Genomic DNA, 9,083 nt, shown 5'->3' with positions numbered 1-9,083 from the left:
CTTCAGTAAAACTTGAGTACTTCATTGGCCGGGAATCGAACCCAGGCCTCCCGAGTGGCAGGCGAGAATTCTACCACTGAACAACCAATGCTTTACATTTTACTTCATGGTTACTTACCCATTTTCATCAATGTGTGAAACCAAGCATGCATCTCAGTGTACTGAATGTGGTAGCCTAAATCTACTTTAATAGCTTGTAGGGCACTCCTTGGCATGAGTGGACATTTTGTCACACCACAGTAACCAAGCCTGGCTAGCTCAGTCGGTAGAGCATGAGACTCTTAATCTCATGGTCGTGGGTTCGAGCCCCACGTTGGGCGGTGTTTTTTCCCAGAATTCTACAGGCGAAATCTTTGTCACTACACAACCAAACGTGTTTTATTTGAAACTTAAAAGAGGTGTACATCAGTGTGTGAAACCAAGCAGGAATCTCAGGATCTACTAAATGTGGAAACCTTGCTTTGGTTTTATAGGTTGAAGGGCAATCCTTGCCTTGCCATTATGCCATAACACTGTAAAAAAGCCTAGCTAGCTGAGTCAATAGCGAATAAGACTCCAAAACTAAAAATCATTTGCTTTGAACACAACATTGGGTGGTGTTTATTCCCTTTTCAGATCCATGCCTCCCTCATGGCAGGCGAGAATCCTACCACTAAACCACAAGATTCTACCACTAAATCATTGTATGTTGAATTTTATACCTGCACCACCAAAATGCAAAGAGCCAGGCACTCTTTAACAAAATATATAGCTGTTTCAGGTGTACATCAGTGGGAGAAACCATGCAGGAATATCAGGATGTACTGAATGTGGAAACTTTGCTTTGGTTTAATAGTGTAGATTGAAGGGCAAGCCTTGCCTTGCCTTGATGCCACAACACTGTAACAAAGCCTGGCCAGCTTAGTCAATAGAAATAAAACTCCCAAGCTAAGAGTCATATGCTTTTAGTACAACATTTGTTTGGTGTTTTTTCCCTTTTCAGATCCAGACCTCTCTCTTGGCAGGTGGGAATTCTACCACTAAACCACAAGATTCTACCACTAATTTATTGTATGTGGAATTCTATACCTGCACCACCAAAATGCAAAGAGACAGCAGCTCTTTTACAAAATATATCATAATTTCAGTAAAACTTGAATACTGCATTGGCCGGGAATCGAACCCAGGCCTCCCGCGTGGCTGGCGAGAATTCTACCACTGAACAACCAATGCTTTACGTTTTACTTCATGGTTACTTACCCATTTTCATCAATGTGTAAAACCAAGCATGAATCTCAGTGTACTGAATGTGGTAGCCTAGATCTACTTTAATAGCTTGTAGGGCACTCCTTGGCTTGAGTGACCTTTTTGTTACACCACAGTAACCAAGCCTGGCTAGCTCAGTCGGTAGAGCATGAGACTCTTAATCTCAGGGTCGTGGGTTTGAGCCCCACGTTAGGCGTTGTTTTTTCCCAGAATTCTACAGGCGAGATCTCTGTCACTACACAACCAAACGTGTTTTATTTGAAACTTAAAAGAGGTGTACATCAGTGTGTGAAACCAAGCAGGAATCTCAGGATCTACTAAATGTGGAAACCTTGCTTTGGTTTTATAGATTGAAGGGCAATCCTTGCCTTGCCATGATGCCATAACACTGTAAAAAAGCCTAGCTAGCTGAGTCAATAGCGAATAAGTCTCCAAATATAAAAAATCATTTGCTTTGAGCACAACATTGAGAGGTGTTTATTCCCTTTTCAGATCCATGCCTCCCTCATGGCAGGCGAGAATTCTACCACTAAACCACAAGATTCTACCACTAAATCATTGTATGTTGAATTCTATACCTGCACCACCAAAATGCAAAGAGCCAGGCACTCTTTAACAAAATATATCGCTGTTTCAGGTGTACATCAGTGGGTGAAACAATGCAGGAATATCAGGATCTACTGAATGTGGAAACTTTGCTTTGGTTTAATAGTGTAGATTGAAGGGCAAGCCTTGCCTTGCCTTGATGCCACAACACTGTAACAAAGCCTGGCCAGCTTAGTCAATAGAAATAAAACTCCCAAGCTAAAAATCATATGCTTTCAGTACAACATTTGTTTGGTGTTTATTCCCTTTTCAGATCCAGACCTCTTTCTTGGCAGGTGTGAATTCTACCACTAAACCACAAGATTCTACCACTAATTTTTTGTATGTGGAATTCTATACCTGCACCACCAAAATGCAAAGAGCCAGCTACTCTTTAACAAAATATATCATAATTTCAGTAAAACTCGAGTACTGCATTGGCCAGGATTCGAACCCGGGCCTCCCGCGTGGCAGGCGAGAATTCTACCACTGAACAACCAATGCTTCACATGTTACTTCATGGTTACTTACCCATTTTCATCAATGTGTAAAACCAAGCATGAATCTCAGTGTACTGAATGTGGTAGCATAGATCTACTTTAATAGCTTGTAGGGCACTCCTTGGCTTGAGTGGCCCTTTTGTCACACTACAGTAACCAAGCCTGGCTAGCTCAGTCGGTAGAGCATGAGACTCTTAATCTCAGGGTCGTGGGTTCGAGCCCCACGTTGGGAGGTGTTTTTTCCCAGAATTCTACAGGCGAGATCTCTGTCACTACACAACCAAACGTGTTTTATTTGAAACTTAAAAGAGGTGTACATCAGTGTGTGAAACCAAGCAGGAATCTCAGGATCTACTAAATGTGGAAACCTTGCTTTGGTTATATAGATTGAAGGGCAATCCTTGCCTTGCCATTATGCCATAACACTGTAAAAAAGCCTAGCTAGCTGAGTCAATAGCGAATAAGACTCCAAATCTAAAAATCATTTGCTTTGAACACAACATTGGGTGGTGTTTATTCCCATTTCAGATCCATGCCTCCCTCATGGCAGGCGAGAATTCTACCACTAAACCACAAGATTCTACCACTAAATCATTGTATGTTGAATTCTATACCTGCACCACCAAAATGCAAAGAGCCAGGCACTCTTTAACAAAATATATCGCTGTTTCAGGTGTACATCAGTGGGAGAAACCATGCAGGAATATCAGGATCTACTGAATGTGGAAACTTTGCTTTGGTTTAATAGTGTAGATTGAAGGGCAAGCCTTGCCTTGCCTTGATGCCACAACACTGTAACAAAACCTGGCCAGCTTAGTCAATAGAAATAAAACTCCCAAGCTAAGAGTCATATGCTTTTAGTACAACATTTGTTTGGTGTTTATTCCCTTTTCAGATCCAGACCTCTCTCTTGGCAGGTGGGAATTCTACCACTAAACCACAAGATTCTACCCCTAATTTATTGTATGTGGAATTCTATACCTGCACCACCAAAATGCAAAGGGCCAGCCACTCTTTAACAAAATATACCATAACTTCAGTAAAACTTGAGTACTGCATTGGCCGGGAATCGAACCCGGGCCTCCCGAGTGGCAGGCGAGAATTCTACCACTGAACAACCAATGCTTTACATTTTACTTCATGGTTACTTACCCATTTTCATCAATGTGTGAAACCAAGCATGCATCTCAGTGTACTGAATGTGGTAGCCTAAATCTACTTTAATAGCTTGTAGGGCACTCCTTGGCTTGAGTGGCCTTTTTGTCACACCACAGTAACCAAGCCTGGCTAGCTCAGTCGGTAGAGCATGAGACTCTTAATCTCAGGGTCGTGGGTTCGAGCCCCACGTTGGGCGGTGTTTTTTCCCAGAATTCTACAGGCAAAATCTTTGTCACTACACAACCAAACGTGTTTTATTTGAAACTTAAAAGAGGTGTACATCAGTGTGTGAAACCAAGCAGGAATCTCAGGATCTACTAAATGTGGAAACCTTGCTTTGGTTTTATAGGTTGAAGGACAATCCTTGCCTTGCCATGATGCCATAACACTGTAAAAAAGCCTAGCTAGCTGAGTCAATAGCGAATAAGTCTCCAAATCTAAAAATCATTTGCGTTGAACACAACATTGGGTGGTGTTTATTCCCTTTTCAGAACCATGCCTCCCTCATGGCAGGCGAGAATCCTACCACTAAACCACAAGATTCTACCACTAAATCATTGTATGTTGAATTTTATACCTGCACCACCAAAATGCAAAGAGCCAGGCACTCTTTAACAAAATATATCGCTGTTTCAGGTGTACATCAGTGGGAGAAACCATGCAGGAATATCAGGATCTACTGAATGTGGAAACTTTGCTTTGGTTTAATAGTGTAGATTGAAGGGCAAGCCTTGCCTTGCCTTGATGCCACAACACTGTAACAAAGCCTGGCCAGCTTAGTCAATAGAAATAAAACTCCCAAGCTAAGAGTCATATGCTTTTAGTACAACATTTGTTTGGTGTTTATTCCCTTTTCAGATCCAGACCTCTCTCTTGGCAGGTGGGAATTCTACCACTAAACCACAAGATTCTACCACTAATTTATTGTATGTGGAATTCTATACCTGCACCACCAAAATGCAAAGAGACAGCAGCTCTTTAACAAAATATATCATAATTTCAGTAAAACTTGATTACTGCATTGGCCGGGAATCGAACCCGGGCCTCCCGCGTGGCAGGCGAGAATTCTACCACTGAACAACCAATGCTTTACGTTTTCCTTCATGGTTGCTTACCCATTTTCATCAATGTGTAAAACCAAGCATGAATCTCAGTGTACTGAATGTGGTAGCCTAGATCTACTTTAATAGCTTGTAGGGCACTCCTTGGCTTGAGTGGCCTTTTTGTCACACCACAGTAACCAAGCCTGGCTAGCTCAGTTGGTAGAGCATGAGACTCTTAATCTCAGGGTCGTGGGTTTGAGCCCCACGTTGGGCGTTGTTTTTTCCCAGAATTCTACAGGCGAGATCTCTGTCACTACACAACCAAACGTGTTTTATTTGAAACTTAAAAGAGGTGTACATCAGTGTGTGAAACCAAGCAGGAATCTCAGGATCTACTAAATGTGTAAACCTTGCTTTGGTTTTATAGATTGAAGGGCAATAATTGCCTTGCCATGATGCCATAACACTGTAAAAAAGCCTAGCTAGCTGAGTCAATAGCGAATAAGTCTCCAAATCTAAAAATCATTTGCTTTGAGCACAACATTGGGTGGTGTTTATTCCCTTTTCAGATCCATGCCTCCCTCATGGCAGGCGAGAATTCTACCACTAAACCACAAGATTCTACCACTAAATCCTGGTATGTTGAATTCTATACCTGCACCACCAAAATGCAAAGAGCCAGGCACTCTTTAACAAAATATATCGCTGTTTCAGGTGTACATCAGTGGGAGAAACCATGCAGGAATATCAGGATCTACTGAATGTGGAAACTTTGCTTTGGTTTAATAGTGTAGATTGAAGGGCAAGCCTTGCCTTGCCTTGATGCCACAACACTGTAACAAAGCCTGGCCAGCTTAGTCAATAGAAATAAAACTCCCAAGCTAAGAGTCATATGCTTTTAGTACAACATTTGTTTGGTGTTTATTCCCTTTTCAGATCCAGACCTCTCTCTTGGCAGGTGGGAATTCTACCACTAAACCACAAGATTCTACCCCTAATTTATTGTATGTGGAATTCTATACCTGCACCACCAAAATGCAAAGAGCCAGCCACTCTTTAACAAAATATATCATAATTTCAGTAAAACTTGAGTACTGCATTGGCCGGGAATCGAACCCGGGTCTCCCGCGTGGCAGGCGAGAATTCTACCACTGAACAACCAATGCTTCACATGTTACTTCATGGTTACTTACCCATTTTCATCAATGTGTAAAACCAAACATGAATCTCAGTGTACTGAATGTGGTAGCCTAGATCTACTTTAATAGCTTGTAGGGCACTCCTTGGCTTGAGTGGCCTTTTTGTCACACCACAGTAACCAAGCCTGGCTAGCTCAGTCGGTAGAGCATGAGACTCTTAATCTCAGGGTCGTGGGTTCGAGCCCCACGTTGGGCGGTGTTTTTTCCCAGAATTCTACAGGCGAGATCTTTGTCACTACACAACCAAACGTGTTTTATTTGAAACTTAAAAGAGGTGTACATGAGACATGTGAGAGATTCCTGCTTGGTTTCACACACTGATGTACACCTCTTTAAAGTGTGTGAAACCAAGCAGAAATCTAAGGATCTACTGAATGTGGAAACCTTGCTTTGGTTTTATAAGTTGAAGGGCAATCCTTGCCTTGCCATGATGCCATAACACTGTAAAAAAGCCTAGCTAGCTGAGTCAATAGCGAATAAGTCTCCAAATCTAAAAATCATTTGCTTTGAACACAACATTGGGCGGTGTTTTTTCCCAGAATTCTACAGGCGAGACCTCTGTCACTACACAACCAAACGTGTTTTATTTGAAACTTAAAAGAGGTGTACATCAGTGTGTGAAACCAAGCAGGAATCTCAGGATCTACTAATTGTGGAAACCTTGCTTTGGTTTTATAGATTGAAGGGCAATCCTTGCCTTGCCATGATACCATAACACTGTAAAAAAGCCTAGCTAGCTGAGTCAATAGCGAATAAGTCTTCAAATCTAAAAATCATTTGCTTTGAGCACAACATTGGGTGGTGTTTATTCCCTTTTCAGATCCATGCCTCCCTCATGGCAGGCGAGAATTCTACCACTAAACCACAAGATTCTACCACTAAATCCTTGTATGTTGAATTCTATACCTGCACCACCAAAATGCAAAGAGCCAGGCACTCTTTAACAAAATATACCATAATTTCAGTAAAACTTGAGTACTGCATTAGCCGGAAATCGAACCTGGGCCTCCCGCGTGGCAGGCGAGAATTCTACCACTGAACAACCAATGCTTCACATTTTACTTCATTGTTACTTACCCATTTTCATCAATGTGTGAAACCAAGCATGAATCTCAGAGTGTACTGAATGTGATAGCCTAGATCTACTTTAATAGCTTGTAGGGCACTCCTTGGCTTGAGTGGCCTTTTTATCACACCACAGTAACCAAGCCTGGCTAGCTCAGTCGGTAGAGCATGATACTCTTAATCTCAGGGTCGTGTGTTCAAGCCCCACAATAGGTGCTGTTTTTTCCCAGAATTCTACAGGCGAGTTCTCTGTCACTACACAACCAAACGTGTTTTATTTGAAAACAATTTTTTGTCACTTAACAGTGGTGTACATCAGTGTGAAACCATGTAGTCAGGATCCACTGATGTTTTAACCTGGCTTTTGTTTAATAGCTTGAAGGGCAATGCTTGTCTTGCCTTGATGCCACAACACTATAACAAACCCTGACTAGCTGAGTCAGTAGCACATAAGGCTCCTAATCTCAGGGTTATTTGCTTCAAGCACCAGGTTGGGTGGTGTTTATTCCCTTTTCAGAGCCAGGCTGGCTCCAGATTGGCTGCTAGGTGGGCAATAGAAACATTCAGAGGAGAGGTGCGGAAGATGAAACATCTCTTCGTCTCTCCTCAGTCCTTGACAGGTGACCGCCGGGACACTCGCGTTTTTTTATTTTGCGAAGACCTGGCCTACTTCAGGAGAGAAAAGGATAGATCTTCGCCATAGGATTCTTGTAAGTATAATTTCCTTCCACAGGTCCCTATGGATTACTTCGGACCCTGGACCCGGACGCCGACACGGACGCGGCCGACATGGACCCGGACGCCGACATGGACCTGGACCCATAGACCTACCTATGGGCTCAAGATAGGTAAGTATCAATATGTGTGGGCTTTGGATGTAATAAAGCTTTATTTTTCTTGTGTGTCAGTGTGTTTATTTGACTATTTTTACTACTGTGGAACCACAAGTGCCAGTGGGCCCTTTAATGCCCTCCATGCTGGGACTTGTGGTTCTCCAAGTCCCCGCTTGCGGGGGAGGCTTGCTGGGACTCATTGTTCCACAGTATTAAACAATAGTTTTTTCTATTTTTTACACAACTTCATCAGCCCGGTGGCCACCACTCCAGGGCCACCGGGAACAGCTCCAGGCTTCAGCCTGGTCAGGTAAGTCCTGGAGTGGGGACCCCTTTATTGGGGGGGTCCCCACTCCCCCAAGGCCCCTGGCCAGGCTGACTGGTCGGTAGGGATGAATGCTTTGGCATTACCCTGCTGGGTGGTTTGGCCTGGGTCTGGTTCTTAAAATACGGGGGACCCCTAGTCATTTTGTCCTCCGCATTTTGGGAACCAGCCCCGGCCCTGGAGCCTGGGGCTGGTGTTAAAATATTGGGGGACCCCTATTTGTGGGGTTTCCTGATTTTTGAATACCAGCCCCGGCTCTTTCAGCGTGGTGCTGGTTACGGCTGTGGGGGGGACACCAAGCCGTTTTTTCAAATTATTTATTTATTTTACCATTTTTTTTACACTGAAGCCTGCACGGATCTAACTGATCCATGCAGGCTAAAGCCAAATACGACAGGAAAATAAAGTGTATTTTCTTGCCGTATTTTGCCCGCCATTCGCGGGCATTTGACGCCAATTAGCGGCCCTATTTTCAATACGACCGCTTAGTAAAACAGCAATCACCATTCTTTTGAATGGTGATTTCTGTCGTATTCTATCAATGGTGTAATCATTCGTATTTGTAAATACAAATACGAATGTTCCATCAATACGAAAATTCATATTTTAGGCATAGTAAATGCCAAGAATACGTATACACCCCAAAAAAATCGCATTTTCGGATGAAAATACGATTTTTTTTCATGAATTTTTCTTAGTAAACTTCCCCCTTAATGAGAAGACACCACTCCTCCAACAATACACAAACCACACAATTTTAAGTGGAAACCTTCCAGCGCTTACAACACAATACACAATACTTCCCTTTTGTTCATGGGATGATTCTATTAGACAGGTGGATAGGAACAAGGTCTTTGCAGCAAATTTTCATGTGTATTAGTCCATGAAATGAAACAGAAACAAAATAGCATATGGTGAATTATGTCCACACTAAAGATTCCGTTTAACACCCGTGCAGGCAATTAGGGGCTGTGAAGCTGTTCCTTCCACCTGATGGTATCTAGAAATGACTCGCGTACCCAACTCACATCAAAGATGTGACTAATAAAGCATATTAAGGTATCTTTGACTTTTAGTGCATACCCCAACTCACAGTGTACAGATGTTATGCTCTCACATCAAATTGGCTA

The 9,083-nt window shown here is 42.7% G+C and overlaps 4 non-coding genes across 4 annotated transcripts; 3 read left to right on the top strand and 1 right to left on the bottom strand.

Moving 5' to 3' along the window:
* Positions 1-247: 247 nt before the first annotated feature.
* On the top strand, positions 248-320 carry TRNAK-CUU (transfer RNA lysine (anticodon CUU)). Its single transcript has one exon. It is a non-coding gene; the product is annotated as a tRNA-Lys (tRNA).
* A 3,291-nt stretch (positions 321-3,611) lies between these two features.
* TRNAK-CUU (transfer RNA lysine (anticodon CUU)) lies at positions 3,612-3,684 on the top strand. Its single transcript has one exon. It is a non-coding gene; the product is annotated as a tRNA-Lys (tRNA).
* Positions 3,685-4,505: 821 nt separating this feature from the next.
* TRNAG-GCC (transfer RNA glycine (anticodon GCC)) lies at positions 4,506-4,576 on the bottom strand. Its single transcript has one exon. It is a non-coding gene; the product is annotated as a tRNA-Gly (tRNA).
* Positions 4,577-5,853: 1,277 nt separating this feature from the next.
* On the top strand, positions 5,854-5,926 carry TRNAK-CUU (transfer RNA lysine (anticodon CUU)). Its single transcript has one exon. It is a non-coding gene; the product is annotated as a tRNA-Lys (tRNA).
* Positions 5,927-9,083: the final 3,157 nt, after the last annotated feature.

Source organism: Crinia signifera, chromosome 3 (assembly GCF_055691185.1).
Source record: "Crinia signifera chromosome 3, ASM5569118v1, whole genome shotgun sequence".
Taxonomy (NCBI): Eukaryota; Metazoa; Chordata; class Amphibia; order Anura; family Myobatrachidae; genus Crinia; species Crinia signifera.
This window is presented reverse-complemented; position numbering and strand designations above follow the sequence as displayed.